This window comes from Ochlerotatus camptorhynchus, unplaced genomic scaffold (genome assembly GCF_037179485.1).
Source record: "Ochlerotatus camptorhynchus isolate MF236.1 unplaced genomic scaffold, CSIRO-AGI_Acam_v1.1 ptg000432l, whole genome shotgun sequence".
In the NCBI taxonomy this organism is placed as follows: domain Eukaryota; kingdom Metazoa; phylum Arthropoda; class Insecta; order Diptera; family Culicidae; genus Ochlerotatus; species Ochlerotatus camptorhynchus.
Window position 1 is genome coordinate 5,335,594 of NW_027040918.1, and position 24,975 is coordinate 5,360,568.

Genomic DNA, 24,975 nt, shown 5'->3' on the forward strand with positions numbered 1-24,975 from the left:
AGCAAATGTGATGCGATAAAGTAGAAAAAACGGGGGATGTATCCTACAAAAAGGGCTGTGGAGTCGTAGAGTGCTAGTCGCACCGATTTTTGAACCGGATAGAGGGATAGAAAATTGGTTTCTTCAGTAAAGTGCCTTCAAATAAACAGTTCTACAACTTTTTCGAACAATATGACAGTCTATTCCTAATAAATTAGTGAGTGACATTTAGATGATTCATATGTTATTTTTATTAATTGTTTGGAATAGATCGTCATCATGTTCAATAAAGATTTATAATTGTTTATTTGAAGCAACTTTACTGAAGAAACAAATAAAATTTAAATAGAGAGAGAGAAGGATTGGTAATTTCCATTTCTACTTTATTTGCGTATCCTTGACAGATACGCGTATTTCGTTCACAATGTGCAGACTTTTTCAGTGTCTTGTACTAATACTCAACTTAAAAAAACATCACATTTTACCGAATATATATTAACACAGGTACATTTTCACTTAGAAGCTAGGTAATCTTAAATTTAATTTCCTGTAGGTCCAGGTATTCCACTGCTTACTCGTTGATATGTCCTAGGTAGTAACTTGAAAAGCCATGTGTGTCCGTTGCCTTGATCCCTGTTGAGTAAAATTGAATTCCGTTGTTTGTTGATCTCGAGGCTCTCTGCAACAACCAATTTCCATGGTGTGGATACGGTTCGTTAAATCGTGATGTCCTCCGTCGATAGTTGGTGGTCTTCTGTAAAGCTGTGCTCTCCAACCTTTGATTGAAATCATATGTTAGGCCTTTTTCCTTTTGTTTATTGTATTAACCTCCGCTATATGTTCATTAAATCTAGCTGCTAAAGTTCTTTGGTTTGTCCTACGTATACTTTGTTACAATGATTACAGCTTATTGTATATACACCTGCTTTACCTAAAACATTAACTGGGTCTTTAGTGGATCCTAACAATGATTTCAACTGATTATGTCTACTGGTGAAAACTAAATCTAATCCGAATTGTTTTAGCTGTGGTCTTATTAGTTACTCGTTTCAAGGGTTCAGGTACTGCGGTGAGGGTTGTAAATAATCTCCTTTGTAGAAATCTCGCTTTCTTATCGATGATTGCCTGGATTGTGGTCTCCTTGTATCGGTTGAGTCTCGCTGTTTCGAAGATGTACTGTAATTCCTTAACCTTTCCTGTATCTCTGAGTGGAAGAGTCTGCATCCGATGAATCATGTGGTGGAAGGCGGCCATTTGCTGCTGAAACGAATGGTTGGAAGTATAGGCTCAGGGCTGGTAGTGCTGATGCTATATAATAGTAGTGACTTTAGTGACTAAAATTACGGAAATAGTAACCAAATAGTGACTTGTAAATACTAAATAAGTAACCATTCATATGGTAACTTAGAAATTCAGCGGTGCCGGTGGTGTAGTGGTAAGCGTGATTACCTCTCACCCCAGCAGGCCTGGGTTCAATCCCAGTCGGCGCCGCCGGGATGTTCTGAGGCATAACATCTCTGATCACGCCTTCCTTCGGAAGGGAAGTAAAGCCGTTGGTCCCCGGTTCATGAGTTGATGGGTCGATAGGTAGGGTCCAGGTGTGGGAGCTGCCTTCCTGGCGTCGGTAGCATTGGTGCTCAGCACGGAAAACAAGATCGACGGAAAACAAACCAAAGGGAAAGAAAAAAAAAAAACTTAGAAATTCAAATACGGTTTGATATTGAAATAATCTTTTTATGTCATGGAACTTAAAATCAAATTTCATAAATTCCTCTAATTTATTCGAATCTCACAACGGAATCTCCTGTGAAGAGCATTTGAATTGATTTGAGTAATTTGCTTTTGCTTACGTTATAAATTATGACTAGCAAATAGTAATTCCCATGATTTTATGATCTTGAATTTGATTCTGGTCCGAAATCTTTAAAATTTTGATATATCTAGGTAGATAACTTTGATAATTCGCTAAGAACTTTTCACAGAATTTCTTCAGAATGATCTCAAGAACTTTTTTAGAATAATTCCCCTTCTCTTAAACTTAGAGGCAAATTCGCTTTTACAAAAATAATATTGCTTTCTTGAAATTCTTTGCAGAACAATCAACAAAATTCTTGGAAATAGATTATTTTCGTAGTTGGAAATGCTTAACATCAATTATCAGAATTAAAGTGGACATTTTATACGATAGATGAGTTTATTTGGAAGGCTCAATCGCGTTAGCTTTACGGAGCCGATAGTTCATTGTTCTTTGTTTGTAACAAAATTCACTTCATTCTATGTCTAGTAGGAGTTGGGCCGAATACTCGCGGCTTACTCGAGGTTAGAGAGGTACATTATCGAAGGATAGGATCAGGGGAGGAGCTTGGGGGTAAAGTTTCGTTGTCTCATCAGAGCGTTGTCGCCAGTATGAACGTTAGTGCGGTTCTAGTTTCGTCTGGAGTTCGACCGGCTATGGTGACCAGTGGGCGACGATGAGACTCATCGAGACGGGGGGACAAGACAAACAAAAACTATTAAAGAGAGACAAAAGATAAAGGAATTAAATTCTTATACTAGACATTTGAAGAAACACATAAACCGACTGCATATAGCAGATATCGCGAGTTCCCAACACGTCTCTGATAGGAACATAGGGTTGTCTTCCTTGGGCCTCGAGGGTATTCAAAAGTCGCTCTCTTGCGGCGTCATTATCCGTACATTGCCAAACTGCGTGATCGATGTTATCGTAACCGTTTCCACACCGACAGATGTGTCCACGAGGTTTATTCTATTGAGATGAGCATCTAGCGAGTAGTGATAGATGAGGGGATGAAAGTGAAGAGTTGATAGTTCCGTTATAGTACGGCAGTGTGAAATTTGTATATAGAAAGTAGAAAGGGAACAAAGGACAATTTTGAGGAAGGTACGAATCAGGTAGAGCATCTCCTTTACCAAGCTCTTTCGTTAATGAGGGATGGTGAGGGGTGTTTCCCCCTGCCACCACTGGCAAAAGGGATGATCGCCGATTTAGTCATGTACCTCCGATGTGCGGAAACAGTTCTATCGATTGTTTCACACTCAAGTCGCCATCTGACGTAAACAACTACGCGATTCGAACCTTCATCGAAATTGTCCTTTGCTCGCTTTCTACTTTGTATATACAATGTTTACCGTACTATAACGGAACTATCAACTCTATAATTTTATCTTCTCATCTATCGTATACAATCTCCCCTTTGAGTCTGATATTTGACGTTAAGCATCTCCGACTATGTAAATCGTTAAAATCACGCATGAAGTAATAACACATGATTAGTTAAAGTAGATTATTTTAATTTTTTATTCCCTGAAGGCTCCTTCCATAAATCCATTTTAAATTTATTGGAATTCTCTTTAGAATTTTCATGCAATTGTCCTAAGAAATTTCATAAATTTCTGCTTAGAATAATGTTGGACTTCTACCCTGCATTCAATTGAAAATTCAATTCGTATTCTTCTTAGAATTCCCATAGTATTTCCTCAGAATTCTCAAAACAAAAATCTATCACAGAATAACTTTGAAAATCTTCTCAAAATTCCTTTTCCATTGGAATTCCTCAAAATTCAATTCCATTGGAATTCTTCTTAGAATTTATTTCGAACTCTTAAGAATTCTCTTGGAAGTATCTTCAGAAATCACCCCAGAATTATTTTAGAACTATCCGCAGAGACCATCTTTGGAGTTCACGGGATTTTCATGGAATTTTCATCAGAGCTCCCTTAAGCAAAATTTCAGAACGAATTTTGAATTCTTATTAGAATTGGACCTAAAATCCTCATCCAATATTTTTTCTCAAAACAAACGTCTCAATAATATTGGAATTATTTCCAAAATTGTTTCGGAGTTCTCTAATAATTTAAACAATAATCAAAAGCGACGCTCGTATGTGTTAAACTAACGGGTGTTCAATAAAAAATGAGAATGATTTCAGTGCTGTCCAGCGCTCATGTGAGAGCATCGCGACTAATTTGCGTCTTACCGCTGACCAGGGCCTCTTCTCCAATATTCATTGACGTTTTTTTGAAGAATAAACATTATGTTTTTAATAAAAAATACTGTCATCGTTGAAAAAATTTTTTTTTTAGCTGGCTATATGACTGAAAAAATTCTAATTTTTTATTGAACACCCGTTATGTAGGTAAACCTGGCTTAAGATTTAAGCGGAGATGAAGAAATAGGTCCTCAGAGCGCTTAATTTTACATGAGGCTTTCGTAGTCTGTACTTTGGTATTCTTCTCTAATATATCTTGGTGTCATCCAAAATTCTCTTAAGGGGGGGAGTACACTTTGATTTTTCAAAAAAAAAATGCATTTTTTTGGCTTAAAATGTTCCTTGGGATGTAGATTTTAATTTAGAAAAGACTCCAAGTCCACTAGAATATTCCTTACCGCATTAAGAAGCGATTTCCTAAAACATGTACCGGCGCGCTGAGAGAGCAATTTTATCTTTAAACGCGTTTATCTCGAAACGGGGTTTTTCAAACTGGCGTGGGAAATAACTCTAACCAGTTATCATCAAATTTGAATATTGCCTAGGTTTTCTTGTTCAGAATTAAATTCTGCTTAGAAATACGTATCCACATTTTCGATTTTGTCAAAAATAGATTTTTAATCCACGATTTTGTAAGCATTTTTAGGGTGAAAAAATTGACTTTTTTCCTAAGGCCACAACTTTTGAAAAAATTAATTTAAAAAAAATCGGAATACGTATATCTAACCCAAATTTCATTACTAATAAGGATTTTTGTTCGATTTATGTTCCAGGATCACATGGAAAGGAGTATTTTCCCACGCCGTTTTCTGACTTCCGCGCGAGGACGCCCGCCCGCGCGACCTGGTGCACCGGCCACGGGGAGACGCCAATCGAGTTAAAAAAAATACAAATTGTAGTTCGAAGGATGACTAATAAATGGGTTATAACATATTTGCCCTCCCTGAGTGTTTTATTGCTTAAAAAAGTTAACGAAAATGCCTTACTTTTTTAATAGTCTAGACTTTCCTGATGCCTTAACGATTACTGAATTTTTTTATAGTCCCTGAATTTGTCAATATTTCTTAAGAATCCGCAACTATACTGAAATTAAAAAAAAATCCATAAAGTTCCGAAAATGTACCTTAAGTAATATAGCCATTATTAACATTCGCTTATTTTCCCTGAACTTATCTATGCTTACCTTAAGTTATCTAATTTGTTTGATAATCCAGCAAATTTTCTGATATATATTTATAATTCCCTGACGCTTTTAGGATCAATCATAGAATTCATGAAATACCCTATAATTCCAAGGAACTCCTTGTAAGTCGCTGCAAATTTGCTTAAGTTAATGGGATTATTCTGAAGCTATTTGATCTCGATTTACTCGGAACTTTGCTAAATATCATTAAACTATCTTAAAATATGTAAATTTAGTTCTCTGGAATTTTTTGAAGATATCGCTGCTTGCTAAAATTTCTCGTTTTTTTTTATTAATGGAACTTCGTTGATGTTCTCTAATCAACTTAGCTAAATTTTCGCATTTTTTTAAAGTTCTTGAAGTCTCCATGAAAAAAAATACTCTCACGTTTTCCGGATGGTCATAAAATTTCCAGGAATTCAGAAGCTTTGCTGAAGTTTTCGGAAATTCACTGAGTTTATCGAAACTTCTTTGAGTTTTCTAATATTTCCTTGAAATTTTTTGAACTTCCCTTTGATTCTCTGACCTGTCTTGATGTCCTCGAAGCTTCCATAAAACTCTTAGTTCTATTGAAGATCTCGGTTCTGCTCGGAAATAAATAGAATTCCCGTAAACACCTTTAAATTTCGCTAAAATTCTATGGAGTTCTGTGAAGTTTCTGAAATATTTTTGAAGTTTTCATAAATTCTCTGAAGGTCTCTGTACTTCCCTGGAATTCGCGGAACATCTTAGGGGGTTTCGATTTGTTTTTCAGCACATTATGGAACTATCTTGAATTTATCTAAATTTACGATCATAGATTTTAAACTGCCCAAAAGTCTGGACTATAGTTACGGGAACTTCTCCTAAGATCTGAAATTCCCCAAAGATTTCTGAGGTGCTTAGAACTTCTTAAAAATTTGCACAATACCCTTCAAGTTCTCTAAATTTCTCAAGTTCGCTTGACACCTATGATGTTCTCTGAAATTCTAGGAACTTCATAAAAGTTCCCGAAAATTTTCGGATGCTGAAAGAACCGCTTTGAGGTTCTTACAGTTTCCAGTTTCCCATATTTTAAGCGTGTTAATTTCCCTTATGTTGTTCTGGATTTAACGTCGGTCTCTGTTCCGCAATCTAGTGCCAATCACCGACGGACATCGATTGCCATCCATTGACGGCAACCGAATGTGCAGGAAGGCAGCTTCCACCACCATTTCCCTTATGTTCCTGCAGATTGTTTATAGAGCTTCACTGAAATCCTTAGCATTTCCCTTCATTCCTCAGAACTTCTCCAAAGTTCCTACAATTGTTGTTAAGTAAATGAGACTGCATTGAAGATCTCTAATCTGTCATAAAGTTTATTACGAACTTGAAATAAATCATTTATTTTTTTACTTAATTCTGGAATTTTGAATATTTTTAATATCTTGAACTTGTACATGGAATACGAAACTTTAAGACATTGGATATTTTTAGATCTTGGACTTACTTACTTGAAAAACTTAGGTAATTTTAACCAGAAAAATGAGTACACATCCTCTATATAGAGAAAGGCGATTAAACGTCGTTCAGTAGTGAAATTTAGTTGGGAATTGCTTCACAAGGCGGTACCCAGAATAGAAATAAAACTCTTTTAGTGACTCAGTGGGTAGCGCCATAGTTCAAATAGTGTTGGTAAGGTAGTATCATGATGAAATTGAAGTTTCGTGTCATCAGCAATATTGTTGATATGGCTAAGAACATTTTGGGAAAATATTGATTTTAATTTATCTGATGCCCTTTATCCAACTCAAAGATTCTGCCTTGGGAAACGCTTTTTAGCTGGGCAATATCCATCAAGTAGTGGACTGTTTATTTTCAACTAGATGCTATGCTAGTATATAAATTATATTGCCTTTGTTAAATGAAAATTCTTCGCAAATGAAATATAGTTTGGGATTACCTGTCGTTATTTCGGAGGTGACTTACCAAATGGAGCATTTAATCAGAAAAAAATAGATTTATATTTTTGATTTAGCAGACCGGTACTGAAAAAAAATACACCGTGATTTGTATGACATGAAAATTCAAAGAACTGTTTGTGCATCAATGTTTCTTAAAATTTGGCTGCTGATTTGAAGTATTAAAAAATTTATCCGTATAAGTTGTGGCTTAATCGGTAAGGTAAAGCCCTCATGAAAAAGCAAATTAGAGCAATGTTTAATCGATTATTGTTTTTTAATGTAGTTTACTGTACTAAATTAGCTCAAATTTACATCATATTTAGTCAAATCAAACTACTCAAAATTTACTAGCATCCGTTCACCACGATAAAAGAGAACAAACCCCAACAGCATTTGAAAGCAAAAGTTTTAAATTTTTTGCATCCCGCTGGTGTCAAATGCCACCATCGATTCTTAAAGAAACCCTCAAAAATCGTCCCTCGTCCCTTGCTTGTAAGTAGAATTTTTCGACAACCCCACTCCCACACCGGAAATCCTCCTGCGCCTCCTCCTTCTCAAGCTTAAAATTCACGCAGTGCAAGGGGAGGTCAGCAAAAAACAAAAAAACGGCAGACCTTGAAAAGGACGCCTCTCAAGCGCAAAAAGGTATTCAATCTTCCACTTGTCTACATCGGCAACCATCGAACCATTTTTTTTTTGTCTTCAAATTCTATTTTTGCACTCCGATCGGAACCCCACCAAATCCATCTTCCAACTTTCGACATGGCAACAAACAACCATTGATGGGTTCTTTCGTTCTTTTCAGCCTGGACGCTGCTGTTATGTTGTACATACTTTTTCGAAACCCATACACTGCAGCAGCGAGTGTATATCGTATGATTCCAGTTTTTTAATAGCTTTTCTCGCTTCTTCTCCGGGTGTTCTTTGCCTTGCCCGGTTTCACCTCAGCATCGTACGACTCCTCTTCTGCCGGGGTTTCCAACACAAGTACATACATATGCATGCAAGTAAACCACATTTGCAGTAGAGATTTTTCTCCTAAGTAGGGTTATGGCCTCCATCTCCGGTCCATGCTGCTATCTTGAGTCTGTGTCCATTGGATTATGCAATCTCATTTTCGAAGAAATCACAGACCGCTGAATTTTCGTTTCCGGCGATAAGCCGAGAAAGGGTGCCGTAGCCCTACTTTTCGTGTTGCAGCACTCTGGGCGACGCTGCTAAGGTGGAGGTAGAGCTCTAGTTAATTCTTCCTTTTAACGCGTTAGCCTCTGTCCAGCCAGTCAGCTGGAATCGTCGGTTCTTCTTCTTCTTCATGATATCTAAAATTGGCGTAGGGAAATTATTGCATAGAAGTGTGCTAATGCCTACATAGTTGCCACGGTTAGGGGTTTTTTTTTTTTATTTCATTCAAATTGTGCCGGGATGATTGCCTTTGCTTTGCATGATTGAAGGCTAGAACGTTTTAAAACATATTGAGAGGATGCAGTCCAGAGAACTTCAGGGAAGTTCAGAGATCTTAAGAGCAATTCCATTAATTTCAGGTCGAGTTCATGAACATGATCAGGATTTGATGGGGGGTCAAATGTACTTGGTAGTATAAATTCTGAGAAATTAGTGAACTTAATAAAACACCCTTACATTATAAAATTCTATTGAATTAAAACGGACTAAATTTTCTGAAACATTATGTAAAAAAAAAATAATGCATTCTCATTTGAAATGCAAATTATTTTGAAAAGTTACCTTTGCGTCTCTAACGTATTTTGCTGTCTTAAATGTTGTTTTTCATTTGGCTCTAGTTTTCTATTTTTTTTACGGATTCAAACCAAACACTCTGCAAATAATCGAAAAATTATCAATTTCATAAGTTACACTTGTTGGTCACATCAGATTAACGGTTCCGGATTTCCACAGATCATCCTTGTGGTCTGTCCAATGTGAGACATTTTCATGATGTTTTTTTTTTTTTATTTCTAATATGAACATAGCATTTTTCATTGTCATTTCATGAACGAGTCGTTTATCCGAAGAACTTCGAGATTTGGGCGTAATTGCATTTGTATACAAACACGTCTATCGCCGATTTCTCGCGAATAATAGCTCAATATCGGGATCAAATTATGCCACATTCTAGATGAATTTTTCCTCAACCTGTGTGTGTTGTTAATTTTCTAAGCTGAGCGTTTGTTTACAAAAGCAATTACGCCCAAATCTCAAATCACTCCGGATATATGTGACTTTGTGGATTATGCACGACTTATTACCATGCCATACAGGAAATTCTAGGTTCTCCAAATCATCCAGGAGATCAGTTGAATTGCGAAGTTGTTGAAGTCTGTAGAGCATGAGCACGAGCATGATTGACCGCCCGAGGATGCAATTCCGTTATTGCCAGATCAGCTGTAATTACACAGAGAACCAGTAGACGCTACTTGGGACAAGCAATCATCCTCAATGTATAAATACTGGTGATCTAAAACTAGGCGATAGCAGCGCCCGCCACGTCCAAAAACTGGTCAAGAAAGGAACGGGTAGGAAAATGTTGACGTAATACTCGCTTGAATGAAAGAACACCTCTGCACTTTCACGAGAAATCACTGGGATGTTGGCTAAAAGGGTTGGGATTACAGCATGATTCGTTTTGATAAACAATATGCTGAATTGATGTCCTAAGATCAGTGAGCAAAATCGGTTGCCCCTAGGCCACCGAGCTCCTCAATTACGACCAAGGTGACCTCACCGACGCCGACAACAACTTATATTGAAAAGAATTTGATATGGATTTCCGATCAACACGTCTTTTTTAAAACTCACATACAGTGCTTTCCCGATTTTGTCTGCTCCCGATTTTGTCTGCTCCCGATTTTGTCTGCTCCCGATTTTGTCTGCTTCCGATTATGTCTACCCCTGATTTTGTAAAAAAATTTCCCGATGTTGTCAGCCTGAAGCGTTTTGCTGAACTTTTTGATTTTTAAGCTAGAATTCTTAAGCATTTCGCTCCAAATGACTCCAATTTGTCGCAACAATAACAGAGGTAACTCAAATAAACCTCCATTATTGCGACACTGCAACAGCTGTATCGAGTCCCTCCCGATAAAGGTAACTAGGTGGCGGATAGCGCTGAGATGGCTGCAATACAAGTTATGGGCAGATACCCCATTCAAGAAGAAGGTTTCGTGATCGCCAAAATTAACCGAATATTCATATGCAGTTGCTACGCACCCGATGGTCGATGGAGCAGTTCCACGAGACGCTGGTTCGGACGAAGATCGGTAGTCATCGGAGGAGACTTCAATGCTTAGGCAGTGGAGTGGGGAAACAGATGTACCAACGCAAGAGGGCGGCACATTCTGCTGGAAGCTCTGGCGAAGCTGGAAATTAGGCTGTTCAATAAAGGCACCACCAGCACAGCAGAGATGGCCGGGAATCCATTATCGACGTCACTTTATGTGAACTGCAGTCCGTCGCTGGTGGAAAACATTTATTGGAGAGTGTGTGAAGGATATACTTTCTACCTGAAGTGGAAGACGAGTTAACAGAATCGTTAGGGAGAGCATGTGACACGACCATGCCGAGAAAGCTGGAGCTATCTAACGGCCTCCAGCTTACTGCTACAACGAGGCAATTAGCACCCTCCACGCTAGTTGTCTCAAAGCTAGAAGACGTTTTCAGAGAGCAAGAACAGAAGCAGACAGAGAGGAACGTAGGGGAATGTTCCGAGCACATAAACGAGAGATAAAGCAGAGTCAAACTGTCAACTGGAGCTGGGTTGAGACGCTACTGCCAACGACGCACACCGTGTCGTGATGACGCAGCGAAGGCCATCAACGCGGTAGCCAGAATCATACCGAACATCTCTAGACGGCAACTTAAATAGATACTGATATATGGAGGTTCAGCCTTGGTTGCAGCGCTGAAAACCAAGCGGAATTTAAGGAATCCAAACAGTACCTACCGGCTCAACAAACCGTACGCAAACTTTTCGAGACATTTGGTGTACCCTTTGTTGAAGGAATAGTAAAAATTTATCAGTAATTCCGTTAACAGTAGATAAATAATAGTTAAACTTGATTTCAAAAATCATTTGTATGGTTAAATCATTGAAAAAGAAAATTTCCCGATTTTGTCAGCCAAAATTTCAGATGGGGCTGACAAAAACGGGAAAGTACTGTAGGGAAGAGCGCTAATCGCCCATTTCCGTTCTATCGAGCAGAAATCATCAATAATATAAATGAATTCACCATGCATAAAACATTAATACGTTTGATCCGATCCGTTAGTTCATAAGCCACAGCATGAAGCCTATTACAGCGCTTTGTATGAATATTTACACTCATTGTTCTCAAAACAAAAGAAGCGCTCCTAGCGAATCAACTTTTTCTACCATCATCCGTAGGACGAAGAAAATCTAATGGTGTTTCAATGCGTTAGGACGGAATTGAAACAGTGCTAGATTTTTAATAATATCTCAACATTGATTGACTCTTTATCAAATCCAACGGTACGTATGGAAAGGTGAATAAATTTAGAAGTTTTCGAAAACGTTCCATGTTTTGTTCAAACCCTTTCAAAAAAGATAACTAAAGCGCGGAATGTGTTTAGTAGAAGGGAAATTAGATCAAAAACCCTATTATTTATTTTACGTACCCGCCTCTTCAACCGAATTTCATTACGCTTTATATAATATTATTAAAGAAAACCGATTTAAAGAATAATTCTATAATGTGAAGGAGCTAGGGATTGAAACCATGATTTTCAACAAGCAAAATCGGTCGCCACAAGGCCACCGAGCTCCTCATTTCTCTAAACAATTACGACCAATTTGCTGTTACTAGATTTCGATCCCGGCGGCTAACACACCGACGACGATAACAACTACTCTTGATAAGGATTTGTTTTAGATTTCCGATCTCGTCTTTTCTATAATTTGCATATTATTTCTTTTAACTACTCGTACCTCAAACCGAAGTTTGATTTACCTCATATGATGAAACAAATCCGGTGAGTTAGCGTTAGCGTAAGCGTCAGCGTTGTTACGATATACTTCATAGATTGGATTCCAGTTCACGCCTCTTTTGTAAATTCTCAGTTAGACTGCTTTCAGGAATTATGCTGAGAAGTAAACATTGATTCCTATTTAAACAAGGATATCAAAAGCATGACTGTCGCTATTCCCAGCCACAGCAATCTTTACCATTAATATGGATAGGGAAGGAAATGTTGATGTAGTAGTTACTTAACGAGAGGCCACTGACTTAGCGACACCTTCATAAGCTGGCGAATTGGGTAGGGTATTTAGGTCAGAATTCGCTCTATAATTTAAACATTTCAACTTATAATAATCACGGCGCTTTATACTATCGAAACCTTGCGATGGCTGATTACTCTGTTGTGGAAGAGCTTGGGATTAAACCCGTGATTATCTGCTCAGTAAGCAAAAACGATCCCTTTCAGCGTCTTCGAGCATCCCAAAACCACATCATTTTGAATATACTAATGGTGCTGCCAATGGTGATGGCGATGACGAGGAACAGCGAATATCTACATTAGTTGAACATTTCTTGCAAATTCACAAAGTTTTAAGTTGTGTTTTGATGCGATGCAAAGCCACCATCAGTGCAAGACTCGCCGTGACGCGCGGTTCCTCCTAATAGAACAATCTATGATTTACTCAATTCGCTACTGCATGAAGGGCCAAAACGGAGGAGTGCAGACTCTTAAGCGGAACTCTTGGGAATAGAGAATCTCTTTCTGATAGAGACATATCCCAACATCATCACACAGCAGATCGCATGATTAGGACCTCCGACGAATATCATGAACAATTATATAAGGAAAATACGCATTCAACGATTAAAAACTCAATTCAAAGTTCCATAAAGTTCCGACAGAGCCTTAAAGTTCCATAAAGTTCGAATAAAGTTCTGACAGAACCTTCAAGTTCCATAAAGTTCAAATAAAGTTCCGGACAAACTTTAAAGTTCCATAAAGTTCCGACAGAATTTCTTTCCTAAGCCACCAAAAGTTCCGCATTCAACGATAAAACCCACTTTCAAGTTCCATAAGTGCATATAAAGTTCTATAAAAAGCGCATGAGGAACTTCAGGCTCCAAAAACATCCAATGCGTACTCCTAGCAACTTTAAGTTAAAAAAAATTCCAAACAGCATCCCTAAGCACTTTTAAAGAACTTCGGGCAAGGCTGAAAACATGGCCACCACAAAGTTCCGAACAAGTTCCCAGCGGAACTTCTTAGCAACTTTAAAGTATCTTAAAAGTTCACTGCGGAACTCCTTAGGACCTTGAAAGTTTCTAAAAAGGTCCGTCATAGCCCACATGAAGCAATCCTCACTATACGTAAAATGTACGTAAATATGAAATGATCAGTGGCTCAAATAAATCATAATTCTTACATTTATGCAGTGCATCAATATTATATACTAAAAAAGAGCAATTTCTTGGATTCGGACCCGTGTATGCGGCATGCGAACTACGAACGCTAACCACTGTGCCACAAGTGTGTTGGAAAACCATGCGAGCAAACACCAATTTAAAGTTCATTAAGGTGTTGTGTTTCGTACTCAACTCAGTCAGCTGGCTCTGAAAACTCCAACAGTAGGCGGGACAACAGCTCACTTTAATATATTTCAGATGGCGTAGCGGTTCATGCTGGGGCTCTCACGCAGAAGGACTGGGATTAATTCTTCAAACAGCTCCAATACTACTACTACTACTACGACGTGTGTGATATGTTAAGTTCCTGTAAGTTGCTATATGCGGATGATCTTAGGCTGTACCGTGTGATCAAATCGATCGTGGATTGTTGCGCACTACAAGCTGATAAAGAACGATTGTCATCCTGGTGTCAGATGAATGGAATGCAAGCCAATGCTGTCAAATGCAAAGTGATTACCCTTACCCGCTCTCACTCTCCGATCATTTTGGATTACTCTATGAATCAATCTCCGCTGGAAAGGGTTAATGCCATTAAGAATCTTGGGCTCATCTTGGACAGCAAACTACGATTTAACGAGCACATATCCATGACAGTTGCAAAGGCCAACTCCATGCTGGGATTTTTGCGCCGCAATACTGCACAATTAGACGACGTGTACCCCCTGAAAGCGCTGTACTGCACTATGGTCCGCAGTGTTTTTGATTATGGAGTTCAAATTTGGGATCCATATCATGCTGTTCATGTACTGCGCATCGAGAGAATCCAGAAACAGTTTATAAAGTTTGCATTACGACGTCTGCCATGGACAAATCCAGATAGCTTACCTCCGTACGAGCATAGATGTGCGCTTATTAGACTGCAAACACTAACAAATCGCCGAGTCTTTCTCCAGAGGATTTTCATATTTGACATGATTAGTAATCATATTGACTGCAGTTGTTTGCTCGGGAACATCAATTTTCACACTCCAGATCGCCGTCTCCGCAACTATTACTTTCTATGGACTCCCGGACATCGTACTGCTTACGGTTATAACAATCCTCTCGATAGATGTTGCAGACTGTTTAATGATGTGTGTGATGTTTTTGATTTTAATATAAGTAGACCAGTTTTTAAGAATAGGATTAAGTCACTTTAAACAGTCTGTATGGCTAAAATGTCAAAGATGGTGGTTAAATAAATGAAAATAAATCAATACACGTTCATAACTGCCTTTAAAAATAACTTTCATGAATACCTGACATTAGAATTAACATTCATAAAAGTACGAACTAAATATAGAATTGGTGTAGAGGACAAAAATCTTTTTTTAACTTATTTTCTAAAATTTCCGTTCAAGTTCCGCCAGAATGCTCTTCAATTATGGTACCGGAACTTTCAAGTTCTTATAACTACTTGAAAATGAGGCTGCTTAGTATTCAACAGACCACCTTCAACCAAGCTACTTAAGCCACAAAAAGTCTTTTATCAGAACTAGGAACGGACTCACCAAATCGATCCATCAACGATTTCTCGTTAGGCCGGAACAAATCTAAAGTTTTTCTTTTGTTACTCGATGCTCGCACCAGTCGAGAGGGGGGGGGGGGGGATAAAAAATAAACAAAAAAAAATAAAACATTTAAAATTCGTTTTACATTATATCCAAACCAGGCTATATTTCAAACGCTAACATTTTTTCTTAGCCTCCGCTTTAGCCTTATACTTCTTTGAAGCCGTGATTTTTGACACTAATGCCACAAATGTTGACTTTATTATGTGTTAAAATCTCACTCTAATTTTCAAAGGATGTGAATCTCACAAGAACGAGGAAGAGATCTAAGGGAGCGGAATCTACGTTAAAAGTTAGGTAAATCACTTCAGGAAAGCTCAGACTAATATTCAATATAATTCAATCACTCAACAGAAAAGTTTGAACTTCCTGAGGAAGGTTTTGAACCACTTCAGAAAAGGTTGGACACCATTTGGAAAATTTAAGTTCAAAAAATTGTCGGTTCACTTCGGAAAACTTTCTACACTTTCACTAAGCAAGATTGTGTCCTTGCCAAATGCCAAAGCAGTTAACAAAAATCTGGAGCTCACTTAGGAAAATATCAAACCCGTTCTGACTAGTTTGGTTTCAGTTCGGAAAAAGTTGAATCAATGCAAGAAACCTTGGATTCATTTAGGAAAAGGATTAATCAGCTAATGTTGCCTCACTTCAGAAAATGCGAAACCAATTCTTTAAAGATTGGATTTGGAATATGTTGAATCACTTCAGGAAAGTTTTGACAACTTTAAAAAGGATTGAATAACATAACAGAAATGTTTAGAATCAGTTTGAAAAATATTGATGACTTATTCGAAAGTTTGAACTCACTTCAAAAAAGTTCAGACTCAGTTTTGAATCTGCTTTGAAAAGTGTCACCTCAGTTATAAATTTCCTGAATCGTTTCTGATTTGGTCTCACTTCTAAAAACTTTAAACCAATTTTGAAAAGATTGGATTTAGCTCGGAAATTTTTGAATCACTGTAGAAAAGAAGTGAATCATTAAGTATCATTGCAGAAGGTTTGTAAGTTAAGAAATGTAGATCGAATGTAAAAATCTGGCGACTACGGTGGGCTGGGCATATCGTAATAATGTCGGATAACGACCCGCTGAAAATGGTTCTTTGTAGTGATCCGACAGGGACAAGACGAAAATGTGCGCAACGAACACGAGGGATCGATCAGACTGAAGGTGGCTTACCTACTGAGTTGCCAAACAAGATGGAATGATGTTCGTTAAAATCCGTTTTCAACAACTGAAACCGGCTGATCCGATATCAAGGATCTGTCATGCCGTACTGGTCAAGTACCAATTTATGTGAAAATTCTTTAAAAGAACAAGGTGATACAACAACAACAACAAAGCGAGTATCCATACCCAAATGAATTTGCGACAAATAAATATTCACTGAAAGCTTTATTTTATTTCCCCCTTGGTGATATTCTAAAATTTTGAAGGGGGGGGGGGGGTGACAAAAGAAAAACTTGATATTTGTTCCGGCCTTATTGTTATCTCTATAATCAAGGGTTGGTTGATGGGCACGATAATGTCGTATTACTCCATCACTGTTGAGAAATGATGAAGTATTCGATTTTTTACAGTTGCCACTCTTGCATTTCTCGCAAGGATCCGACTCTAATTGAAAGGTCCCGCTATTTATATCCTTCGGAATGTTGAAACACCCTCCAAAGACGCGCCCCTTTGTCAGTCAAAATTGGATTCCTTAGCAACAAAATTAAGATATGACACCGATAATGACCATGCATCAGAACCCTAGTCTTAACCACTTCAAACTAGGGAACAACGAATAGAATATTAGGAATCACATAGATGAAGACAACTAACTAATTTTTTTCCTTGTTTCAAGATCATCCTCGGTAGACAAAACCGAGTCTTGTCACTATCAACAAGGCATAAAAAGTAACAAGGACTAAGATGTGTTCCTTGGATTACTGAAAAATCCTGTTCCCCTAGTTTGAAGTAGTCAGGACTAGGAATCGGTGGTAGATCTTACATCCCGTAACGTACCACGAAAAGTTGATCTATCCACGTTACGGGGCAACATGGGCACGATAATAAGTTCATCCAAGACCGGGACAATATCTGTAGAATCGAGATACTTCCAAACTGATTCACAATGACTATGTGGATCATGTATGACCTATTGTCATGTGTACCAGTTGTTCTAGGTTCTTCAAATCGTCCAGCAGTTCAGATGAATTGTTCTACTAGATCAAAAAAGACTGGGATAATATCTGTAGTATCGAAATATCGATTTGGAAATCCTAGAACATCTGGCATACACGGAAATAGGCCGGGCATGATCCACATAGACACTATGAATCTGTTTGGACGTATTTCAATACTACAGACTTTATTCTAGTCTTGGTTGATCTTGTAGAACAAATCAACTGAACTCCAGAACGGTTTGGAGATCCTATAATATCCACTATACATGGCAATTAGTCGCATATAGACGATTCGTTTATGATTTGACAACGAAAAATGCCATGTTCATATGAGAAATAAAAAAAAGTAGAAGGGTCTGTGCCTAGGGACACGAACGGAAGCTTGACGTAGGCCCGCTAGTGGACGAAACAAATGTGAAGAGCATTTAGTTCTTTTAATTGATCAATCATCAATTATCGAAAGTCTTTCCGTTTTTGATTTGTAACCGTATCAAATTTGTAGTATTTTTTCCAAAGAGAAAGTTGATGAAGAGAATCAATCAAAATCACTTGCACCCCTGCTTCCAAGTTTGGTTATAAGATTACAACTCTGGATAGCATTTTGTGTGGTCGTTGGGGACCTGTGGTTCTGAATATGGACAAACAGTCACAGATAAATTCTATGCCAACTCTTTACTGTTATAAGCTTGATGGCCCTGGAAAGGGCCGTTTTGTTGTAGACGACAACCATGGCCAGGAACACTTTCAGCACACCTCGTAGATCAGACCGGCGATACGTTTGAAACCACCACGGCGAGCCAGACGACGGATGGTGGTTATCTCGAAGAACTTTGCGATGACGCTTGGCACCTCCTTTACCAGACCTTTTCCTCCTTTGCCACGATCAGTCAATTGTTGCTGGTTGGGTGTGGAAGAGTGGACTAGCCATCACCTTCCTACTGCTGCTATTGCTGTTCACCACGCCGTCCGAAGCGAACATGAGCTAATGCCTTACAGCAGCGCTATTTTCAGGTTAAAGCAGAATGATGTGCATCCAAGTTTTGGGAAGAACGGTTATTTCATAAAAACACTTTTTATTTGTACATTGGACAATGCTTGACATTACCACTTTTTCAATAACTTCACATTAAAAATCATCAGTCGGAAACAATCCTATACGTAGAAAGATGCCTGATCGATAAGTAATAAAATTATTGAAATTGGTCCAGGAGCAGCTGAGTTATTAATGTTCAAAATCTTTCATACTTTTGTTTCATGTTCCATTTTCGGTTTTCACAAAGTGTACCCCCAGTATAGAAATTAAAGACGTAGTCCTACGTCAAAAGAATCATTAAAATGTCTCACATGACCCTTGAAAAGACCCCAAGAATTCCACTGTAAATCCGGAACTGTTAATCCGATGTGACCGACAAGTGTGACTTATGAAACTCTGATAACTTATCGATTATTTGCAGGGTGTTGCAAAGGTTAAAATGAATTCCGCATTTTTTGTGATAGCACATCAGACGTGATAGCGGCCATGTTTGAATTCTATCAATTTTGTCCTCAGCTCGCTTAATTCCCATCCTTGTTGTTATTGTGCTGTGGTGAACTTGTTTAATTTTCCATACCATTCAACACTTTATTTGCATGATGCTTAAGTTGTCAAGGTGATGCAATACTTTTCTAAACGATTCCATACGTATGACACAACAGACTGGTCCAGTCTTCCGCCCTAGGTGTAAGCAGTGATCAATTCCTCCACGTTTTGCCGAATTTTTCCATCGGCGGTGGAAGCAACTGACTAACTCACCCACCACTAGCAACGCGCACAAAGCAAAACGGAAACGCTGCTAGGGTAAGGGTACCATGTTAGGATCTCAACCCTTAAACGCACTGGTACCAGTTATGGCCCTACTCCATTTAAACATGATATGCCATAGCTGGTTCATCCCAAAACTGGCATGTTTTTTTTTGTTCAGTAATGCTGTGGCATAACTGCTGCACTTCCCCTACTTGGATTGATTGCCTTCTTTTTATAGTCTTAGTTTTGGCTTTTTTTTTTCTTCTATTCGACTGTCGGTCGACATTACTCGTTGGTACTGGTGGATACAATTTCAAAAAGAAATGTTATGTATTTTCAAACTGTGGCGGCCAGCAACAGTATAGAGAGGCAATAGGCCAGAAACGGCCGGGCCAGAGGAATAGCACAACTCGGCGAGAAAAGGCAGAAAAAGAAATGGCATGAAACGAAGCACCACCGTGTAGAAAACCCTCAATCAGCTGTTTGAGCTGACGAGTTTACGTGTTTTTATTTTTTTATTTTTTTGGATTCACGTTTTGTGCACACCAGAGCACCAGGCGGACTCGAGTGGAGTGGCCCCGCGCCGGCGGACGACCTACTAGCAGGCGGGCAGCAGCCACCACAGCCGGTCCGGCCATGTGCCAACAGAATTCCTCCTAGGTTTCCCTCGTGAGAGGGCAAGGGAGGGAGGGGGTCCAGAGGGGATACTGATGACGTGATTTGGCGGCGGAGCTTTTGCCGGATAGACAGACACAGCAGTAGCAGCGTAAAGTTCAACGACGTTACGCCGGTCGGTCTGTGCTTCTTGCTGGCTGGTTGGCTGGCTGGGCTGCTGCTAGGTCGGTTGTTTCGTTAGTTGGATTTGGCCTGAGGTTGGTTGGTTGGTCGATACTACGCTAAAACAGCAAGCAAGGCACGCGCGTGGCGTGCTTTGGCGTCTGTCTCTCTTTCGGTCACCCCGAGGGGGTACTAGACTCGGAACATGTTCATCGCTGCTGCATTGCTTTGTTTGTGTATGGTTGGATTTGGGTAGTAGAAAGCTATTTTTTTTTTGTTTTGAAAAGTTGGTCTTGAAGCAATAGTTCAATGGCAGCCCATATTTTGCACCAATAGAAATAGAAAAATGCACCCTAAATCAATAAAAACAGGCAGATGTACTAATATTTGGGACACCATGACTAAGTAAAATTGAATCAGGAAAATTAAAACAAGGGAAATGATCAATAAAAAAAGATAAAATGTTCCCCAAAAAATACTGAAATGGTCGATCAACTTCGGCAATTTATATGGGACGTCCCATTTTTATATAGGCACATTTAAAATTTTGTATTGGCTCATGAAATATGTTTTAGGGATCATTTCATCTGTCAGAAGCCTCTATTGAACGCTTGCCCGTCACTCTGCTACTCTAAATAAAAAAGGAAATCTACGCTGCAAGAAAAAGATGAATTGTTCCCCAAAAAGAGTAAATGTTCCATAAATATAGCTGAAGTTTATGGAACATTTCATCCTTTTTATTGAACATTTAAGAATTTTCTAGAGAACATTTCATTTTTATTTTGCAGCGTTTGGTGGGGCAATGGGAGCGCAAGTCAATCCAAAGCCGAGGATAAAGGAAGGGTAATGGCTGAATAGTCTATGCGGACCACTTGAACGCCATGGGAAGGGATTGGAGGAGTCGGTTATTGGGGGGTTTTGAGGAAATGAAATATAGTACTAGATTTGTGCTGCAAAATGTAAAGAAACCGAAAATACATCTCCCACTGATTCATCCTTTCACATATATACCAAATGGACATTTTAAAGCAACCATCAAAATAAACAGACAATATATGAATAGGCTAGTTGCCAGTTGCTTTAAAGCGAAGACATCATATCAAGAAATTCGTTCGAAGCATTTACCTTATCGCACCCAACGTCAGTGCCTATACGTCAGTGTACTACGACGCGGCTCTCAAATAAAGGAGTAACAAGTGTGATACTATCACTGCTTAGCGTTGTTATGATATACTTCGTAGATTGGATACTATTGTCTCTTCTGAAATTCCCAGTTATAATGCTGGGGAGTAAACATTGGTTCCAATCTAAACAAGAGTAACAGAAGCATGACTGTCGCTATTCCCGGCCACGCCCATCTTTACCATAACTAGGGATAGGGAAGGAAATGTTGATGTAGTACTTACTTAACGAGAGGCCACCGACTTAGCGACACCCTCATAAGTGCTACGGAGTTGGAGGGTTGGGTAGGGTATTCGGTTAGGATTCACCTCAAGTTGGCGATGCAACCAAAAGTATGTATTGTTTATTTGTTGTTTATTTAATCTTTCGATAGCCGGCTATCGAAAGAACATATTCATTTTGTTTAGTGATCATGAATTTTAAGAGTTATGATGGAGAGCTTGGAGTTAAATCCATGATTTTTTGCTCAGTAAGCAAAATCGATCCCTCCAGGGTCATCGAGCATCTCATAATCCACAGCGCTTCGCGTCAAAATACGAATGTATGGATGAACTATCTATTATTGAATAACTATTATTTACGATAATTACATGAAAGAAATAAAATATAAACTACAAACAAAACGTGACAACTAAAATCTCAAAAAGATATTCTCACATATATATTTCACGCAACCAGGAATCTCTAAACCATTAGCTACAGTATGCAAAAAAAGTTTATCCACCCCCCTACAAACTTACATTTTTTTTTGTTTTTCTGGTGAAAATCAGTTTAATTTTATGAGTGTTCCTCCATGATTTATCAATTTATGTTTATTTATCACATTGCCATTGAAAATACGGCGTTTATATCTTTTCTTGAGATTTCATGTGATAAATTATGAAAAATTGTAAAAAATTTCGCAAAAAAAGTTTATCCACCCCCAAACGGATACTATGACTTAAGTGTGTTTTACAGAGTTTTAGTGTGTATTCTGCAACTTTATCGAATGTAAACATTGTGTCTATCTGTCATTTAGTGCTCTTGAAGTTTTCGTGCTCAACATTACAGTTTTGTGTTCAAAATTGGAAGTTATTTGTTTCAAAATGCCCAAAAAAGACCAAATTTCGATCAGTATCCGAAATTTGATTATTGAACATCACTAAACTGGCAAAAGCTACCGTGATATTACCGATATTGCCCAGCTTCATAAAGATAAGGTCGCTAGAATTGTGCAAATGTACAAAAAGCGTAGTTCTATCTTACAACTGACCGAATTGACAAAGCTATCGTAAAGAAGGCGGAGCTGGACCGGGGACTATCAGCTCCGAAAATTGCGAAACAGATTGAAAGCGAGTTTTCCATTCAACTGACATCACAATCCGTACGAAATCGTCTTCATAAGAAAAGTCTTAAGGGCAGAGTAGCTCTTAAGAAGCCATGGTTGTCCGCAATATATATCAAAAAAAGATTGAAGTGGGCCCAGGACCACATTTCATGGACCAAAATTTTATGGTATCTGATGGTATGGTCTGATGGTATCAATGGTGACCCAAATAGCATTACTTTCGTCTCGTCTGACCAGATCACCTTATTCCAGTCATCACTGATCCATTAAATGTGGTCCTGGCCCACTTCAATCTTTTTTTTTTATTTTTTTGCGGACAACCATAGCTTCTTAAGAGCTACTTTGCCCTTAAGACTTTTCTTATGAAGACGATTTCGTACGGATTGTGATGTCAGTTGAATGGAAAACTCGCTTTCAATCTGTTTCGCAATTTTCGGAACTGATAGTCCCCGGTCCAGCTCCGCCTTCTTCACGATAGCTCTGTAATTCGGTCAGTTGTCTTTGAAGGACGCCTCGATCGCTTAGCTGGTGAGATAGAACCACGCTTTTTGTACATCTGCACAATTTTAGCGACCGTATCTTTGTGAAGCTGGACATTATCGGCAATATCACGGTAGCTTTTGCCAGTTTAGTGATGTTCAATAATCAAATTTCGGATACTGATCGAAATTTGGTCTTTTTTGGTCATTTTGAAACAAATAACTTCCAATTTTTAACCCGAAACTGAAATGTTGAGCACGAAAACTTCAAGAGCACTAAATGACAGATAGACACAATGTTTACATTTGATAAAGTTGCAGAATACACACTAAAACTCTGTAAAACACACTTAAGTCATAGTATCCGTTTGGGGGTGGATAAACTTTTTTTGCGAAATTTTTTACAATTTTTCATAATTTATCACATGAAATCTCAAGAAAAGATATGATCGCCGTATTTGCAATGGCAATGTGATAAATAAACATAAATTGATAAATCATGGAGGATGACTCATAAAATTAAACTGATTTTCACCAGAAAAACAAAAAAAAATGTAAATTTGTAGGGGGTGGGTAAACTTTTTTTGCATACTGTATAATGATAATCTGCACATGTTAGACACAAGAAGAGGCCAAAAAGCAAGCGTCCGACACACAAAACCCGTCAAATCCACTTGCAGTCACAATCAACGATTCTACGAATCGCGAGCGCCCACGAATCATAAAACCGCTGACTGCGACACTCTGAAAGCGAAATTGACTGTCTCTATGCGTCAAACACCCGCCCTCCAATCTCCTCCCGCATCCAACAACACAAATCTCCATTACAACATTTAACGAATTCAAAACTCCGAAAATCACTCATCTATAGCAAGTGAGTGGAAGCAACCCTGCACGCAACCATTCTTCATGATACACTTTTTCTGCCTATCTTTCTATTAGGTCTGTGGGCATGCGTTAGCTTCGAAACTTCTAAACAAACTGGGAAAAAAATCAGACCAAAAAAAAACTTGAAAAAAACTTTCAAAGGAAAATTAATATTGATTGTTTTACGTAAAAACGAGCAAGTAATTTTAAATCGCCTGTATCGTATGCTAATGCTAATTGACTGTAACAAAAATAATATGCTTAAATAAAATAAAATATTAATCAAATTATATGCCAAATTTACTAGAAGATCATTACTTTATTGGTGAGAAGTTTCTTATAAACCCTCCTAGTTCCTCTGTATACACAACAAATCTGATACTGTAATCAGAATTGCTCAGTCTGCATGAAGCAGCCGATTTCATCAAGGAAGTTCTATTAACAACCAAGAATTAATCGTTTGAGGCATACTGAAGCATTCAGAAGGTGATATGTGTCACTATAGGAAATCATCATCGTTGCAAATATAAAGAGATTAAACATAACCCTTTGCTTCAGTACCGTCAACCTTCATGTCCATGGGGAGGGACTGCCTTGAAGTTCTTCTATAGTTTGAGAAACTAGCCCGACGCTCATCAATGTTTTCAACTTCTCTTCGGACTTCCTAAAGTTTCCACAATTTTCCTAGCAATCATGAATCTTCTCTAAAGCTTTAACAATTCACTAAATTTCTCGAAAACGTTTTAAAAATTATGTAATTTCGCTGCTTTGGAATATCTCTGAGGATATCTGGTCTTTCTAAAAGTTTTTTTTAGAGCTTTATAAACGAGATCAATATCAATATCTTGCAGTTCTCATGAAGCTTGTTCAACTACCATGAGTTTAATTGAACTGTTCTAAAAATGTTTAAGCTTCCGTGAACTTCTGGACTTATGTGAAAATCTCAATAATTTTCTTAACATCTCTTAAGTTCTCTGAAATTCTGGGAACTTCTTGAAATTTCCCGCTAATTTAGTGAAACAATGGAGCTGAACTCCCATGAAATTTGAGCTGTACTAAACTTATTTTAAATGCTTCCGAAATGTCCATGTAAGTTCCTGAAGTTCTCGGATCTTTCTTTATGTTCCACATGCTTTTATGAAGTTCTCGAAATGTTTCTGACGATCTCTGTACTTCTGTGAAGTTTTCAAAGTTATTCTGAAATTAAATATAGTTCTACGATTTTTACTAAAGTTCTCAAGATTTGTCTGAAGTTCAAATTATTGAAACAAATTCATAACTTCTTCAACAGTCTA

General features: G+C 38.2%; 1 protein-coding gene across 3 annotated transcripts in view; it reads right to left on the minus strand.

Annotated features, from left to right (window-relative positions):
* The window catches only part of Pten (phosphatase and tensin-like protein), a 259,540-nt gene that overhangs the window by 200,527 nt on the left and 34,038 nt on the right, over positions 1-24,975 (minus strand). The gene's annotated exons all lie outside the window — the stretch shown is intronic.